General features: G+C 45.8%; 1 protein-coding gene across 7 annotated transcripts in view; it reads right to left on the bottom strand.

Moving 5' to 3' along the window:
* The window catches only part of hivep2a (HIVEP zinc finger 2a), a 283,035-nt gene that overhangs the window by 35,894 nt on the left and 228,755 nt on the right, over window positions 1-18,386 (bottom strand). For all 7 annotated transcript variants that reach the window (XM_063055449.1, XM_063055451.1, XM_063055450.1 and 4 more), the window contains one exon: window positions 2,727-2,796. The gene's annotated coding sequence lies outside the window, so the exon portion shown is untranslated. The remainder of the gene's footprint in view (window positions 1-2,726; window positions 2,797-18,386) is intronic.

Raw genomic sequence — 18,386 nt, 5'->3', positions numbered from 1 at the left:
TGTGGGACGGTTGCGATGTGGTATAAATTGAGGTGGCGGGGCCCAGACCCGAGAGCGGGGAACAAGCCATCGCTGGATCAGACTTGGAGCCGATTCGAATCAGCAGAACCAAGGCGAGGCATCGGGGCCAAGAGTGAGGAAACAACTCAAGGCTTGATCAATTTAAGCGCTAGGCCAAATTGGAAAGGGCCGAGTTGAGGTGGCGTGGACCAGGCCCGAGAGCGAGGAACAACCTGAGGTTTGGGCGATTTAAGCACCAGGCCAGACTGAAAAGGTCAGAGCGTTGGAGCCGGTTCAGCTCGCTGCTCTGAGAGGTTTACTCGTCCCTGTGCTGAACTCAGGCTGCGGCCTACAACTAATGGGCTACTGGGCCGGCCTGCAACTAATGGGCTACTGGGCCAGCTGCACTGATGACTGGCTTTTAGGCTGTGGACTCAGTTTCGTGAACCTCAGTTTTTTGCTTGTTTTGTTGCTTGCACGATTTTTTTTCCTGCACATTGGGTGTTGAAGAGTATTTTTTAATGAGTTCAATTGTGTTTTTTTGTTTGGTGGCTGCCGGGAAGGAGACAAATCTCAAGGTTGTGAATAGCGTACGTACTTTGATAGTAAACGTACTTTGAGCTAAGATGACTTCCTGCAAAACAAGGATGAAGGGAAGGTATGAAAAGGACAGTCAATTTGCAAAAGAGACGTGTTCCAGGAAAATTTGTCATAAATTGTGATTTTTGTTATGGGACCTATTGGAATAGATGCACTGAGCAGCAAGTGTTGGGGTGCTGCAGTTTGCCAGTTCAAATGGCAAATACAAGGGGGCACCAAGGCAGCGTAGTGGTTACCACAACACTATTACAGCACAGGGTGAAGTTCAATCCCAGCAACTCTCTGTAAGAAAGCTTGTATGTTCTTCCCCTGCACGCGTGGGTTTCCTCCAGGTGCTCCTGTTTCCTCCCCCAGTCCAAAGGTTAATTGGTCATTGTAGATTGTCCCACAACAGTTTTGGTCTCCAAATATGAGGAAGGACATTCTAGCTATTGAGGGAGTGCAGCGCAGGTTCACGAGGTTAATTCCCAGGATGGCAGGTCTGTCACATGTTGAAAGATTGGAGCGACTGGGCTTGTATACACCGGAATTTAGAAGGATGAGAGGGGATCTCATTGAAACATATAAGATTATTAAGGAATTGGACACGCTAGAGGTAGGAAACATGTTCCCGATGTTGGGGGAGTCCAGAACCAGAGGCCACAGTTTAAGGATAAGGGGTAGGCCATTTAGAACGGAGTTGAGGAAAATCTTTTTCACACAGAGGGTTGTGGTTCTGTGGAATGCTCTGCCTCAGAGGGCAGTGGAGGCTGATTCTCTGGATGCTTTCAAGAGAGAGGTAGATAGAGCTCTTAAAGATAGCAGAGTGAAGGGATATGGGGAGAAGGCAGGAATGGAGTACTGATTGTGGATGATCAGCCATGATCACAGTGAATGGTGGTGCTGACTCGAAGGGCCGAATGGCCTACTCCTGCACTTATTGTCTATTAGCTAGGCTAGAGTTAAATGTAGGGTTGCTGTGCGGGCTGTAAGGGCTTACTTCGTGCAACACACATCAAAGTTGCTGGTGAACGCAGCAGGCCAGGCAGCATCTCTAGGAAGAGGTACAGTCGACGTTTCAGGCCGAGACCCTTCGTCAGGACTAACTGAAGGAAGAGTGAGTAAGGGATTTGAAAGTTGGAGGGGGAGGGGGAGACCCAAAATGATAGGAGAAGACAGGAGGGGGAGGGATAGAGCCAAGAGCTGGACAGGTGATTGGCAAAAGGGGATACGAGAGGATCATGGGACAGGAGGTCCGGGGAGAAGGAAAAGGGGGAGGGGGAAAACCCGGAGGATGGGCAAGGGGTATAGTCAGAGGGACAGACGGAGAAAAAAGAGAGAGAGAGAAAGAATGTGTGTATATAAATGAATAACGGATGGGTACGAAGGGGAGGTGGGGCATTAGCGGAAGTTGGAGAAGTCAATGTTCATGCCATCAGGGCCTACTTCGTGTTGTATTTCTAAATAAAGAAATCAATGATTTTTAGGTCATTGGAGGGAAGTATAGAAGCGATGTCAGAGGTAGGTACTTTACAGGGAATGATGAATGCGTGGAACACCCTGTCTGGAGTGGTGGTAGAGGTTGATACATTAGGGAAGTTTAAGAAATTCTTAGATAGTCACAAGGGTGACAGAGAAATGGAAGGCTGTGTAGGAGGGAAGAGTTAGATTGATCTAAGGGTAGGTTAAAACGTCAGCATAACATCTTCAGTTGGAGGGCCTGTACTCTTTTGTACTGTTCAGTGTTCCAATGAAATGGGACCAACGTTGACTCCGGAGTGGACATAGACAGCTGTTGTCTGATCTCACAGCTGTGGTGCAGAACAGCTGGGTAAAGTTCGGGCTTGTGTTCCATTCTTGGAACAGGCCACAATGAACTATAATGAGTCGATCTATAGCTGGGAAGTGATGACCACCTCCTGTTAGACTGTTTAAGGTAACTTATTTTTTATTTATTCTTCTTATTTCTCTTCTAATATTGTATATCTGTGAAGTTGTAATGCTACTGTGGCACTGTAATTTCCTTTGGGATCAATAAATTATCTATCTATCACTCTTCCACAGAGAACGAAGTGGACAGTATTCCCCACCAACATCCTGAACTCCCAAACTCAAAATTCACTAGCTAATACTTTGCAAACCATTACCTGTATATCCTTTGGGCTTTTCACCCGGGTTAAGATAATCCCAGCAATCCTTTATTGAGACCCCCGTTATCTGGAAACGAGTAAATGGAAACACAATTAGAGAATGCCCATAGATTGTGAGCAGTTACAAGTTAAAAAAGACAATAAGAGATAGGAACAGAAGTAGGCCATTCAATCCATCGAGTCTGCTCTACCTTTCAATCATGTCTGATTTATTATCCCATTCTCCATAATCTTTGACACCCTTACAAATCAAGAATCTATCAACCTCTACTTTAAATATACTCAATGACTTGGCTTCCACAGTTGTCTGTGGCAATAAATGGCACAACCTCATCACTCTCTAGCCAAAGAAATCCTTCCTCGTCTCTGACTAGATCGACGTCCCTCTCTTCTGAGACTGTGCCCTCTAGTCCTAGACACACGCACTATAGGAAACATCCTCTCCACATTCACTCTATCTAGGCCTTTTAATATTCGATGGGTTTCAATGAGACCCCCCATTCTTCTAAACTCCCAGTCTCAGAGCCATCAAATGTTCCTCATATGTTAACTCTTTCATTCTTGAACAATAAAATGGATATCAGTGTTCTGAATGAATGATAGCAATTGGGTACATCATAAAAATTTAGTATGCCACCAAAGGCTCCTATTAGCTCAAAGTTCAAAGTAAATATATTATTCAGTATATGTATGTCAACTTGTACAATCCTGAGGTTCATTTTCTTGCGGGCATACTTAATAAATCCATAACAGAATAATAACCATAATAGATTCAATAAAAGACCACACAGTTTGGGCGTTCAACCAGTGTGCAAAAGAGAACAACTTGTGCAAATACAAAAAAAAGGAAATAATAATAAAATAAATAAATAAGCAATAAATATTGACGATATGAAATGTGCCCTTGAAAGCGCGTTCATAGGTTGTGGGAACATTTCAATGATAGGACAAGTGAAAGTGAATGAAGTTATCCCCTCTGCTTCAGGAGCCTGATGGTAGAGGGGTAATAACTGTTCCTGAACCTGGGGGGTGTGAGCCCTGAGGCTCCTGTACCTTCTTCCTGATGGCAGCAGCGAGTAGAACACATTGAGGTGGGAGGTGGGGGTGGGTGTGGGTGTGGTGGGGGTTCTTGATGATGGATGCTGCTTTCCTGTGACAAGGCTCCATGTAGATGTGCTCAATGGTGGGGAGGTCTTTACCTGTGATGAACTGGGCCATATCCATTACCTTTCATAGGATTTTCTGTTCAAGGAGTATTGATAATGGCTGGGGTCACCCACCTTGTAAAGACACTGCCCAAAAGAAGGCAATGGCAAACCACTTTTGTAGAAAAATTTGCCGAGACCATCATTGTCATGGAGAGAGCGTGATCGCCTACGTCATGCGACAAGGCACTTCGCGAACAGACAAACAAGGTTGTATCACAGCCTGGTTCATAGCTGAAGTAAATTTATTAACAAAATACACATATATCACCATGTACAACTCTGAGATTCATTTTCTTGCAGGCATTCACAGTAGATACAAAGAAACAAACAAAAAAAATGGAGGCACCAATATGTTGGATTACAAGAGGCTGCAGAGGGTTGTAGTCCCAAGCATCAACATGGGCACAGCCCTACCCATCAGTGAGGCACCTGGAAGGGGAAGAGTGCCTGGATGAGCCCAGGTAAGTGAAGGGGGCCCACCACACCTGTCACTTATGCATGAATGGCTCTCAACGAGCTCAACACATCCCCGTGTAGTTGAGTGACACCCCAACTTAACATCTCAAGGTGTATGAAAATTCCTGATGAATTTTTACTCAGCCATCATCGAGAGTGCTGTGACCACCTCTATCACCATTTGTTTTCCCACCGCGTCTTCCCTCGCCAAGTCCAGTGAGTGCTCCACCCAGCGGAGAAGATCATTGTCTGTCAGCTACCGATATTACAAGACCTGTTCATTGCCGGAGGCAAGAAAAGAGCTGGAAAATTTACTGCTGACTTCACCGACCCTCACAGTCACCTATTCACCAAATTGCCATCAGGGAGACATTACAAGTCCATCATCACCACCACACAACATCCGTTAGATGGTCTTTCCTACTCTCCTTGTTCTGTTGATAATTATTGAATCTGTTCATATGTTCACATTTACTGTATTTAAGTTTGTACTAACTGTTGATTGCTCATGGCTGTTTGCGCTATTGTCTTGTAACTTGTTGGTTGTTATTGTGTTGTCTGTTAAGGTATTGTCCTGTGTTTTATGCTTGGCACCAAACCACAATCAGTTCTGGTGTGTTCCACATATTGGCAATAAAGTCATTCTGATGCACCAGCGTAAACATACACTCTCTCAAACACCAGTACACAGTGGCTGCAGTGTCCGCTACCCACAAAACGTACCCCCGTCCCTTGCCCAGGCCACTCAGATAACATTTCCTGAATCGGCAAATTCAACTGCCCAGAAGGAACAAAGCAGCAGATTCAGATTTATTTATCACGTAAACAGTGAAGTGCGTCGTTTGTGTTAATAACCAACACACCCAAGGATGTGCCGAGGGGCAGCCCGCAAGTGTAGCCACACGTTCCATGCCGACAATGTTCAACACAACAACACAACAGCACAAGCACCAGCAGCAACAACCACCACCAAACAGGCTGCAACCCCAGGACAGGCCGCCTCTGGCCTAGGCTCCCTGATTTACTGTCATGGGGCCTACAACTTCCAGTCTCTGGCCAGGACACCCAGACTCACAGACATTGAACTCCCTATGTCCAGTCTGTTGCCCAGACACCCAGACTCACAGACATTGGGCCTACAACCTCCAGTCTCTGGCCCAGACCCCCTGACTCACAGACACTGGGCCCCCTATATCCAGGCTCTGGCCTGGACACCCAGACTCTCATACATTGGGCCTCCCTTCCCAACAGCACTGGAACAGTTATAGTCATTCAAGAAGTCAGATTGCCAGCACCTATTCAAGGGCAGTCAGGGTTGGTTAGTAAATATCTGCATTGCGAACCATACCCACATCTTGCGAAGTAAAATTTGTTGAGACTGGCTGGATGTCCCAAAGAAATTTTACAGCTAATTAGGTATTTTTGAAGTGTAGTCACATTTTTTTAACAATCAAATTCAAAGTCAGCCTCTTTCTCCCCCACACACACACCTCTTCCTCTCCTTCTTCCTATCTCCTCTCTCCCTCCCTCCCTTTCCTTCCCACTCTCTCCCCCTCCTACTCTTCTCCCTCTTTCTCACTCTCCACCTCCTGTCTCCCTTTCTCTCGCTCTCCCACCTCTCCTCCCTTTTCCCCTTTCTCTTTCTCCATCTCCCTCTCTCTTGCTCTTCCCACTACCACTTCTCAGGCCAGATCTACGCCCTACCAATGTCCCGCTTCTACACCATCCGCATCCACAGAGGGAAATGCATACAGGCTCAAATGGGCTTTGGCACAAGACCATACACCTCGACTGGAGCCCTTGACCCGAAAGAAGACAAATAGAGCAAATCAAAAAATAACACTGCAAACGTGAGTTATAGAGTGTCTTGACCCAAAATGTTGAACCCTCTGCTCCTGATTTGTACATCTGTATCATGACCCATTAAAACTTGCTTTTAAACCTTGACAAATACAATTAAAGTTTAACTTGGAATAACCCTCTACCTCGCGCGGAAGGTATTCGAGTTGAAACGTTATCTACTCTTTCTTTCTACACTGTCGGACGAACACTTTGTAGGTTTGTCCTTCTGACTCCTTTCAGTCTGCTGAGCTAATTCAGTGCAGGCAGCTTTGGCATGTGACGGGTTCTACACCTTTAACCAAGTGAGGGGAGATCACACACACTCCAAGGAACGTTCAAGGGATCCCACAACAAAGTGTGTGTTTAACAGGCGATTGGAATTTGTGTAACTGTGCAACAAGGAAATCATTTAACTTGGGTCAAAGTTAAAGAAGAAACCTTTCAGGCAAAGGCTTCACATGTTTGAATGTTGTGTTCACTGATCTAAACAAGACGTCAAGTTGCTCTATTTGAAAGCAGAGAAGTGGAAACTTTTTTTTTGTAAGACTAGCTTTATTTGTCACATGTAGAGTACACCGAAAGATAACATGAAGTGTTTTGTTTGTGTCAAATCAAATTAACAAGGATTGTGCATTCAGGATTGGGGATGGCAGATTGGGACTGACTTAATGAGCACGGTCAGCGTGGATGAGGCGGGCCAAAGGGTCTGTTTTCCTGCTCTATGGCTCTGAAAATCCATCAGAGTTCAGTCCCCGATCTCAGGAAAGAAAGATTAAAGATTGGCTTTGTTTGTCACATATACGTAGAAACCTACAGTGAAAGGCATGAAACGTGCCAAATCAGATTCGGCCTGAAACGTCGACTGTGCTTCTTCCTATGGATGCTGTCTGGCCTGCTGTGTTCCACCAGCGTTTTGTGTGTAGTAGTGACTGTGTTGAGGGCAGCCGGCAACTGTCGCCATGCTTCTGCACCAACAAAGCATGCCCACAACTGACGAACCCTAACCACATGGAACATGGGAGGAAACTGGAGCACCCGGAGGAGATGGCACTGGAGGTTTCTGCAGACCGAGGTGACTTCTTCCAGTTCGCCCGTGAAACAGCTTACTCTTCTTTTCTCATGTCTGTCTTTTCTTTTCAAGATGGCTGGGGTCCTGTCGGAGTCCGTGGTCTGCAGCTACAGCTCAAACTACGGTTCTTCACGAGCAACACACATCAAAGTTGCTGGTGAACGCAGCAGGCCAGGCAGCATCTCTAGGAAGAGGTACAGTTGATGTTTCAGGCTGAGACCCTTCGGCAGGACGGTCCTGACGAAGGGTCTCGGCCTGAAACGTCGACGAGTCCTGACGAAGGGTCTCGGCCTGAAACGTCGACTGTACCTCTTCCTAGAGATGCTGCCTGGCCTGCTGCGTTCACCAGCAACTTTTATGTGTGTTGCTTGAATTTCCAGCATCTGCCGAATTCCTCGTGTTTGCATTCTTCACGAGCGCTGGGTTCTCAGACTGGCTGTGCAGCCTGGCATTTCGCTATCTCCAGGCTGGACAATGAAGGAAGCGGCCTTCCCTGCGATTCGAGAACTGCGTACTGTATGTGCACGAGTGGGTGGGGAGGTGGGAGAGAGGAATGGGGCCCCGTTTCACTATTGTTACTTTGTTGATTGGTACGTTCTGCTTTGCTGTGTTCTGTATTGTTCCGGCGAGCATTCTGGGTGCGCTGTGTTGGCACCGGAATGTGTGGTGACACCTGCCGGCTGTCTCCAGTACATCCTTAGTTGTTAACGCAAATGACGCATTTCTCTGTATGCTTTGATGTACATGTAATAAATAAATCTGAATCTATTTATATTTATAATCTACAGATTCTAAAATTCAAGATTCCAGGTTGTTTGATACCATTTCCAGTACACAAAAGAACCTTCCATACCAGAATAAGAAGGTAGGGGGAAAATAAGGAGCACGAGCTGGCAGGTGACAGGTGAGCAAGTGAGGGGGACGCTGGCAGGGGATAGATGAAGAGCGGGGCCAGAGTGGGGAGTAGAGAAAGAGAGAAGGAAGGAGGGGAGAGATTACTGGAAATTACTGAAATCAATATTGATGCCATCAGGTTGGAGGCTACCTTGACGGAATATGAGGTGCTGTATCTCCAGCCTAAGTTTAGCCTCATCTTGGCAGTAGAGGAGGCGGCGGGCAGGCGCGTCAGAGTGGGAATGGGTGGCCACTGGGCGATCCTGCCTACTGCGGCAGATGGAGTGCAGGTGTTCAACAAAGTGGTGCTCCAGTCAGCACTGGGTCTCACCGGTACAGAGCAGGCCGCACTGGGAGCGCTAGATACTATAGGTAACCCAACAGACTTGCTGTTGAAGTGTCGCCTCACCTGGAAGGACTGTTTGGGGCCCAGAATGGTGGTGCGGGAGCAGATGCCGGGTTAAGAGAGAATTGTGAGGAGAGATGAATGCACGCTGGGGAGAGAAGGTGGACTTGGGGGAGACAGAACAACATGCTTTGTGGTAGGAAATGGTGGACGCTACAGAGGACGATGTGCTGGATACGGAGGCTCGTGGGGTGGAAGGTGAGAACAGCATCCCTGTCATGGCAGCAGCAAGGGCGTGAGAACAGGGAGAACCAATGGATGTGCATTCAGCTGATCATTGACTGCAAGACCACGAGACGCAGGAAAACAATTGTAAGCTGCTGCAGACTCACAGACTCCCGTGTCTCCAAGTCAGAATCAGGTTTATTATCACTGGCATGTGTCGTGAAATTTGTTAACTTAGTAGCAGCAGTTCAATGCAATACATAATCTAGAAGAATAAAAAAATCAATCAATCAATTATGCATATTGAATAGATCAAAAATTGGGCAAGTACAGAATATATATTTAAAAAGTGAGGATTGGGGGCAGATTTTACAATTAGTTAATACTTCCTCTATTTGTGCTAAACATTCCCTAATTCAATTTAAAGTGGTTCATAGAGCACATATGTCCAAAGATAAGTTAGCGCGTTTTTACTCGCATATTAATCCTTTCTGTGATAGATGTTCGGGGCAGATAGCCTCTTTAACTCATATGTTTTGGTCTTGCCCTACTTTGGAAACTTTTTGGAGAGATATTTTCAATATTATTTCTAAGGTATTAAATATAGATATCTCTCCTCACCCTATTACTGCTATCTTTGGACTACCTAAAATTTCTAGTAATCTTTCCCCTTCAGCCCGTAGAATGATTGCATTTCTTACTTTAATGGCGAAAAGATGTATTTTACAACATTGGAAAGAGCTTAATGCTCCAACTACCTTTTTTTGGTTTTCTCAGACGATTTTATGTTTGAATCTGGAGAAAATTAGAAGTAACCTTTATGATTCTTCATTTAAATTTGAACAGATTTGGGGACCTTTTATTCGATATTTTCATTTAATGTAATATTTACCCTTCTTGTTTTTTTTTTACTGTTTTAATGGAGGTCGGGATTGAGGACGTGATTTTAAGTTTAACTCTGTTTGGTTTCAAGTTAGCCCATTGCTTTGCTTTGCTTTTAGTTAGTTGCACGGTGGGTTTTTTTTTGGGGGGTTTTTTTCTTTTTTTCCATTGATATATATAAAATCTAGTATACTATTATGTTATCTTGGTTTCTTATGCTTAAATTACATTGTTTGTAGTATTTTCTTTTTGGTATTGTTATCTTTTGGAATTTTATTATACTTTAACATTGTATTAATGTTTATATGGCTTACCTTTTTTGTATACTTACTCAATAAAAAGATTTAAAAAGAAAGAAAGAAAAAGTGAGGAAGTGTTCACAGGATCAATGTCCATTTAGGAATCTGATGGCAGAGGGGAGAAGCTGTTCCTGAATCACTGTGTGTGTGCCTTCAGGCTTCTGTACCTCCTACCGGATGGTAACAGTGAGAAAAGGGCATGCCCTGGGTGCTGGGGGTCCTTAATAATGGACGCTGCCTTTCTGAGACACTGCTTCTTGAAGGTGTTCTGGGTACTTTGTAGGCTAGAACCAAAGAAGGAGCCAACTAAATTTACAACCCTCTGCAGCTTCTTTCAGTCCTGTGCAGTAATCCCTCCATACCAGACAGTGGTGCAGCCTGTCAGAATGCTCTCCACGGTACATCTATAGAAGGATTTGAGTGTTTTTGTCGACATACTAAATCTCGTCAAAATCAGCCCCACCACTGTCACATGGGCAGGCCAAAGGAGGCGTTTTGGTAACTCCATAGTTCTGTGGGGTCTCCATTCATCGTGGGATGAAGTTCAAAGTACATTTATCATCAAAGTATCTAAACTATATATAACCTTACGATTTGTCGCCTTACAGTCAGCCACAAAACAAAGAAACCCAATAGAACACATTAAAAAGGACTGGAACAACAAACGTGCAGAAACCCAAATCGTGCAAACAACAAAACTAAACAAATAACATTCAGAACTGAAGTTCACGCAAGTGAGTCCACAGCCACAAAGCTAGCTATTGCTGCAGCCAATTCAGAAGCCCTTGAGTTGCAGTCAACAGCCTCATTTCAGTGCAGAGACATGAAAATCTCGCAGAGCAGCGAGCTGAATCAGCCCGTCTCTCACCTCCAGCCCCGACACTCTGACCTTCTCGATCCGGCCCAGCGTTTAAATCAACCAAACCTTGGGGCATTCCTCACTCTCGGACCCAGATCCTGCTGCTTTGATATGCTCTCAGGCCCAAGCTCTGCTGCCTCAGTTTAGCTCATATCCTACTTTTCCAAAGACCACAAGTCCAAAGATACAGGTGCAGACTTGCAACACACATCAAAGTTGCTGGTAAATGCAGCAGGCCAGGCAGCATCTCTAGGAGGAGGTACAGCCGACATTTCAGGCCGAGACCCTTCGTCAGGAGTAACTGAAGGAAGAGTTAGTAAGAGATTTGAAATTGGATCTCCCCGTCCCCCTCCCACTTTCAAATCTCTTACTAATTCTTCCTTCAGTTAGTCCTGACGAAGGGTCTCGGCCTGAAACGTCGACTGTACCTCCTCCTAGAGATGCTGCCTGGCCTGCTGCGTTTACCAGCAATTTTGATGTGTGTTGCTTGAATTTCCCGCATCTGCAGAATTCCTGTTGTTAGGTGCAGACTTGGGCTGTTTGGCCTACCATCCCATCATGGCTGATCCATTTTCCTTCTCAGCCCCACTCACCTGCCTTCCACCTATAACCTTGGACACCCTGACTAATCAAGGGCCTAACAACCTCTGCTTTAAATATACCCAGTGACCTGGCCTCCACAGCCATCCGTGGCAATGAATTCCACAGATTCCCCACCCTCTCGCTAAAGAAATTCCTCTTAATCTCTGTTCCTAGAGGGAATCATTCAATTCTGAAGCCGTTCCCTCTGGTCCTAGACTCTCCCACTATCAGAAACATCCTCTCCACGTCCACTTTACCCGGGCCCTGCAGTTCGAATAAGATCCCCTTTCATTCTTGCGGTCTGCCTAGCCTCAGTCTCTCCTCATAAGACAAATTATTCATGCCTGGAATCATTTTAGTGAACTTAAATCCAACCACCTCTGTGCCAAGACTATCCATTCTTAACTTGGAAACTAAATCTGTGCAAAGTGCACTTCAGGACGCTCTCTTTAAGATATTCAAAGACCATTGAAAATGAAAGCAATTGTCGAGTTCCTCAGACTGCAAGCCCAACATTTAATAACTCAAGATGATGGATGCTGTTCTTGTGCGACAGCGTTTCGTGTAGATGTGCTCAGTGGTGAGTTGGGCGTTACCCGTGATGGACTGGGCCGTAGACAGTACTTTCTGTAGGATTTTCTGTTCAAGGCATTAGTGTTTCCGGAGAATGTTTCCATCCCTCTAATGCTGAGGATGGTGCCCTGGTAGGGGAATCTCAAAGTAGGGGGTTGAGGGAAAGTTTATTGACTCAATCCTGGGGCAGGGTCCAAAGACCGAGAATCTCAGAATTTTCTCACCCAGAGCAATAACAAAGAATCAACCATGGTGCCTACCTAGTATATGCGGCCCCGTCCGTCACGGGTAAAGTTCTCCCCACCACTGGGCACGTCTACATGAGCGCTGTCGCAGGAAAGCAGCGTCCATCATCAGGGACCCCCACCACCTAGCACATGCTCACTTCTCGCTGCTGCCATCAGGAAGGAGGGACAGGAGCCTCAGGACTCACAACACCAGGTTCAATAACTATTATTACTGAATTAAGAATTATGGGGAAAAGGCAGGTAGGTGAAGGTGAGTCCATGGCCAGATCAGCCATGATTTTATTGAATGACAGAGCAGATGGCCTACTCCTGCTCCTATTTCTTATGTTCTTATTAATCCTCAACAATCAGGCTCTTGGCTCTTGGAGATGGATAGAGTTCTTAAAGATAGCGGAATCAGAGGTTATGGGGATAAGGCAGGAACTGGATACTGATTGTGGATGATCAGCCATGATCACAGTGAATGGCGGTGCTGGCTCGAAGGGCCAAATGGCCTACTCCTGCACCTATTGTCTATTGTCTATTGAACCAGAGAGGATAACTTCACTCAACTGGACTCACTTTCAAGGACTTTTCATCTCATGTTCTCGATATTTATTGCTTATTTATTTATTTTTTGTTCTTACTTTTTTTTCCTTTTTGTATTTGCACCATTTGTTGTCTTTTGTGCATTGGTTGTTCACCCTGTTGGTGCAGTCTTTCATTGATTCTGTTATGGTTATTCTTCTAATAGGGGAGTGGGGTGGAGATACGTCTCTACTAAAGTAGGTGTAAGGTGCTCCTTCACTCCGCTAGCTTACAGGCCTGCCTTGGGGAAGGTGTAGCACCTGCTTAGCCTCCAGATCAGGGTCATGTGAAGCCATGGGAGCAGGTGGTGGATGGTCGAAGTGGCTGGTGCACATCACAAGTCCTGGCTATGCCAGACAATCTTTGAAGAGTATTGATAATAGCTGGGGGTCACCCATCTCGTAAAGACACTGCCCAGAAGAAGGCGATGGCAAACCACTTCAGTAGAAAATTTGCTAAGAACAATCATGGTAAAAGAACACGATTGCCGGCATTGTACAACGTGGCACATAATGATGATGCTGCTGGTTAATGGATTTATTGAGTATGCCTGTAAGAAAATTAATCACTGGGTTGTATATGGTGACATATATGTATTTTGATAATAAATTTACTTTGAACTAGATTGTGCAGTCAATGCTTGGATCAAGGTTTGGAATTTGGGACACTCAGGGTCATGGGGTATGGACACATCATTGGAGATGAGCTCAACTAACTGATTAGTCTTCATCTCATGGAAATGCACCACAGACATGAGGACGTTAAAGAAACCAAATAGTATCCCTTAAGAAAATAACACCGTGGTGACACACTTCGAAGTCTTTTTGACAGGATGGGAGTTTCAATGTGAAGAAACTTTGCAACAACTGGGTTGTAACAACGAGCTTTCAGAGTGAATAGCTGTGCTAAGTACAATAATGCTTAAAAAATTTTTGGATATGACAAACACGAGAATGTCTGCAGGTGCAGGAGATCCAGAGCAACATACACAACACGGCTGAAGGAGGTCAGCAGGTCAGGCAGCATCTATGGAAAAGCATAAACAGTCGACACGTTGGGCATTCCCCCTTCTTTCCCAGGTCTGAGAAGGAAGGGGGGAGGTGCCAGAATAAAAAAAAGGAGGGGGGGAAGGAGGATAGCTAGTAGGTGATAGGTCAAGCCAGGTGGATGGGGATGGATAAGGGCTGGAGAGGAAAGGATCTGATAGCAAAGGAGAGTGGACCATAGGAGAGAGAGGAGGAGGAGGGGATCCAGAGTGACATAATAGGCAGGTGAAAAAAGTGAAAGGTCAGAGTAGGAAATAGAGGAAGTGGGTTGGGGTATTTGTTTACCCGAAGGAGAAACTAATATTCATGCCATCAGGTTCACCCACACAGAATATAAGGTGTTGCTCCTCAACCCGAAGGCGGCCTCATCTTGGCACAAGAGGAGGCCGTGGATCTACACCTCGGAATGGGAATTAAAATATTCAGCCAACGGGAAGTCCCACTTGTGGTGAATGGTGCTGAGGTGCTCGTCGAAGCAGTCCCCCAATTACGACGGGTCTCACCAACAGACAGTGGGAGCACTGGTCACAATAGACGACTCCAGCAGATTTGCCGGTGAAGTGTTGCTTCACCTGGAAGGACTGTTTGGGGCCCTGAGTGGAGGTGAGGGAGGAGGTGTGTGGGTAGGTCCAGCACTTAGGCCACTTGCAGGCATAACTGCCTGGAGAGAGAGATTAGTGGGGAGGGACGAATAGACAAGGGAATTGAGGAGGGTGCAAGCCCTGAGGAAAGCAAAGGGAGGGTAAAATATGTAAACATTTGGGTATGTACTGTATATGGAAAGGAAATGTGAGAGGGACGTGGGTCAAACATGTGAAAATCGAACTAGCTTGGTGGGTGCTATAGTCTGCATGTACGACTTGAGTTTCCCTTTTGTATTGGCCCATGACGATGAGCCATACTAGATCATTTGCAAGATCGTGGTGAGTGCGTTTGCGGGCGTTTGACCGTGTGGTGAATCAATTGGGAATCCCACGCACGGGAGGCCCTCTTTTTTTTTGCGGAATTTCAAATGTCCATGTTCCCTGTCTCAGTGGGCCCGGTTCGTCGTTCCCCCGCTGAAAGTTGCCCAACCCTAACACAACTCGGTAAAAATGTTCAATCCTACTGCTCCGCTTCTTCTCTGCTCTGCACATACGTAACAGACTCTATTTCTCCAAAACGCTGGTGAGGCTACGCCTGGAGTACTATGTAGCGTTTTGCTCCCCTTACTTAAGAAAGGTGATGCAAGCATTGGAAGCAGTCCAGAAGAGATTCACAAGATTAATTCCTGGATCAAGGACATTGTCCTTCATGAAAGATAGGTCTGTCTTCTTTAGAGTTTTGGAAACTGAAAAAATCTTATTAAAACATACAAAATCTGAAAGCAGCCCAACAGGATAGAGGTAAAGATTTCTGACATGTACGTTGAAACATACAGTACCGTGCAAAAGTCTTAGGTTTATGTAGCTCGGGTGCCTGAGACTTTTGCACAGTAGCATAGCAATTTCATGTATTGCACTGTACTGCTGCCACAAAAAAAAAACAAATTTCATGACATTTGTGAGTGATGATAAATCAGATTCTGATAAGGGTCTCTATTGTGGAACAAGAGTAGGAAGGGGGCAGGGAGAGGGGAATCATGGTTGGGAAAAGGGGAAAGGAGGGGAGGGGGAGAGCAGGAAGCACCAGAGAGACATTCTGTAATGATCAATAAACCAGTTGCATGGAATCAAATGACCTTGCCTGGTGTTCCAGGGTTGGGTGTGTCCCTAACCCTAACCCGTGTATATTTGTAAGGTGAGAGGTAAGGAGAGCACCCAGGGGAACATACAATCTCCTTACAGGCAGTGTCAGGAATTGAACCAACGCTGTAAAGCTTTACACTGACCGCTAATGCCACCGTGCAACGAATAGAGTGAATTTTTTGAATAATTTAATTCATTGGTAACGAGCACTGCAAATTGACTGGCAGCGTTGTGAAAACCACCTGCTTCAGTGATCAGCACCACATTTCCAGGGGAGCTGTGATAGCACTGGAGAGGGTGCACAGGGGATTCATGACACTGCAGTTCCGAGGTAAAGTCAAAGGGGTCATCGCTTTGGAACCAAGTAGAGATTTAATCAAGAGTGTATATGGTTATGAGTGCACCGCCAGGATAAGTAGTCGGCCAGTGGTGTAGTGGTGTCCGCACTGGATCTCGAGGTGAGTCGTGCTGGGTTTGAATCTGGCCAGCTCCTTGCAACGTTTTCCATCTGTGCTGAGTTGGGCAACTCGGCCTCATTAAAAAAAAACAGCAACCAGGACCGGTAGATCAGCATGGTATCCCAGCTCTATGAGCCCACGCCGGCACCTACTAACACGTATGTCTTTGAAACATGGGAGGAAACTGGAGCACCTCGAGGAAACCCAGCTGGTCACGAGGAAAACATATGAACTCCTCACAGACAGTGGCAGAAACTGAACCCGGGTCACGGGCATTAGTGGATGGTGGAGCAGAAGGAGATGGATTGGCTGGTGGAGTGGTGTCACAGCAATAACCTTGCGCTCAGCGTTGCTAAGACCAGGAAACTGATTGTGGACTTCAGGAAGGGGAAGCTGAGGGATGACACACCAGTCCTCATCAGGTCGTCAACGATGGAAAGGGTGAGCAGCTTCAAGTTACTGAGTGTCAACATCTCTGAAGATCTGTCCTGGGCCCAAAACTTCGATGCAATCATACAGAAGGCACACCAGTGGGTATAATTTTAGATTATGAAGACACGCAGTCCTCTTTTATTGTCATTTAGTAATGCATGCATTAAGAAATGATACAATATTCCTCCGGTGTGATATCACAAAATACAGGACCGACCAAGACTGAAAAATCTAACAAAACCACATAATTATAACATATAGTTACAACAGTGCAACAATACCATAACTTGATGAAGAAGTCCATGAGCACAGTAAAAAGTTCAAAGTCTCTCAAGTGTCCCACGTCTCACGCAGACGGGAGAAGGAAGGAAAACTCTCCCTGCCATGCCCGACCACAATCCGTCTCTGAGTCATCCGAAAACTTCGAGCCTCCGAATCAGCTCTCCGACACCGAGTACTGAGTGCCATCTCTGTCCGAACGATTTGACCTCAACCTCAGTCGCCAACAGCAGGCAAAGCCGGGGATTTTGAGGCCTCCGGAAGATTCCCGACCGCGCAGTAACAACTGCAGCGAACTGGCATTTCAGAAGTTTCTCCACATGTTTCTCTGTGCTTTCACGCCCATCTCCATCAAATCAGAATTGTCCACGGCCCCTATTTAACGAATACAATATCATTTTTCACTGGAGGGCTGTGCGCGCATGGCGCGCTGCTCTCTCTCCTCCCGCTTTAATTAGGAGTTTGAGATTTGGCCTGTCACCAAAGTCTCTAGGATCCTAAATTTCTGTGGATCTACCGTGGAGAGCATTCCGACTGGTTGCATCACCATCTGGTATGGAGGCTCCAATGCAGAGGATCGGAAAAAGCTAAAGAGGGTTGCAAACTCAGCCTTCTCCACCAAGGGCATTGGCCTACATACCATCAAGTCGAAAGCAGTGCTGCAAGAACGTGGCATCCGCCATTAATAACCCTCATCATCCGGGATATGCCTCGCTCTCATTGCTAGCATCAGGGAGGAAGTACGGGAGCCTGAGAACACACACTCAACACTTTAGGAACAGCTTTACCCTCTCCGTCATCAGATTTCTGAAGGTTCCGTGAATCCATGCACACTGATGCGCTATTTTGCTCTCCTCTTGCATTACCTTTTTTTCTAGTTCTCATTCTAATTTATAAAAATTTTAAGGTTCACACCGCACTGCTGACGCAGAACGACAGATTTCATGGCCGATGTCATATTTGGCGGCACAGTTGCATAGCAGTTAGTGTAACGCCATTACAGCGCCAGCAAGCTGGGTTCAGTTGCCACCGCTGTCTGCAAGGTGTTTGTATACTTTCCATTATCAAGTGGCGTTCCGCTTTCCTCCCACGTTCCAAAGACCGCTAAAAAGTTGGTATGTTAATTGATTACACAGGTAGGTTAATAGGGCGGCACAGGCTCACTGGGTAGAAAAAGCCTGTTATTACACACAACAAGAACCTCCAGTTATTATCATCCTCCTTCGCCCTGTGCAAGTGCAGTATTTGATTTTTTTTTTGCAAGTTTAGTTTACAACCCATTAATGACTGACAATTATTTCTAATACCACCAATGTCTCTTGCTGTGTGGCATCTGTGCATTACTTCATTCACAGAATATCACACAAGTGTGAAATTTTTTTCTGCTTAGGCTCGTAGATATATTTGAAAGATAGCACGGTCGTGTGGAATCCAGGTTAGTGCTGCTTGTAACCCAGTTCCAGTCGAATAACAAAAAACAGCATTCAAGAGTTAGAGAGCTTCCACAGACCTAACTTGCTGCACGTAACTAACAGCTCTGCTTAACGTCATTACGAATGGGCAGCCCTGGGGCGGCTTCTTGATTTGAATTCAAGTGGTCATGGGTTGTTGTTCCTCCACAACACAGGCACAGAGTCGTAGAAACGTATAGTATAGAAACAGACC

This window comes from Mobula hypostoma, chromosome 8 (genome assembly GCF_963921235.1).
Source record: "Mobula hypostoma chromosome 8, sMobHyp1.1, whole genome shotgun sequence".
NCBI lineage: Eukaryota > Metazoa > Chordata > Chondrichthyes > Myliobatiformes > Myliobatidae > Mobula > Mobula hypostoma.
The sequence above is the reverse complement of the archived record's forward strand: the minus strand, read 5'-3'. Positions and strand labels throughout refer to the sequence as shown.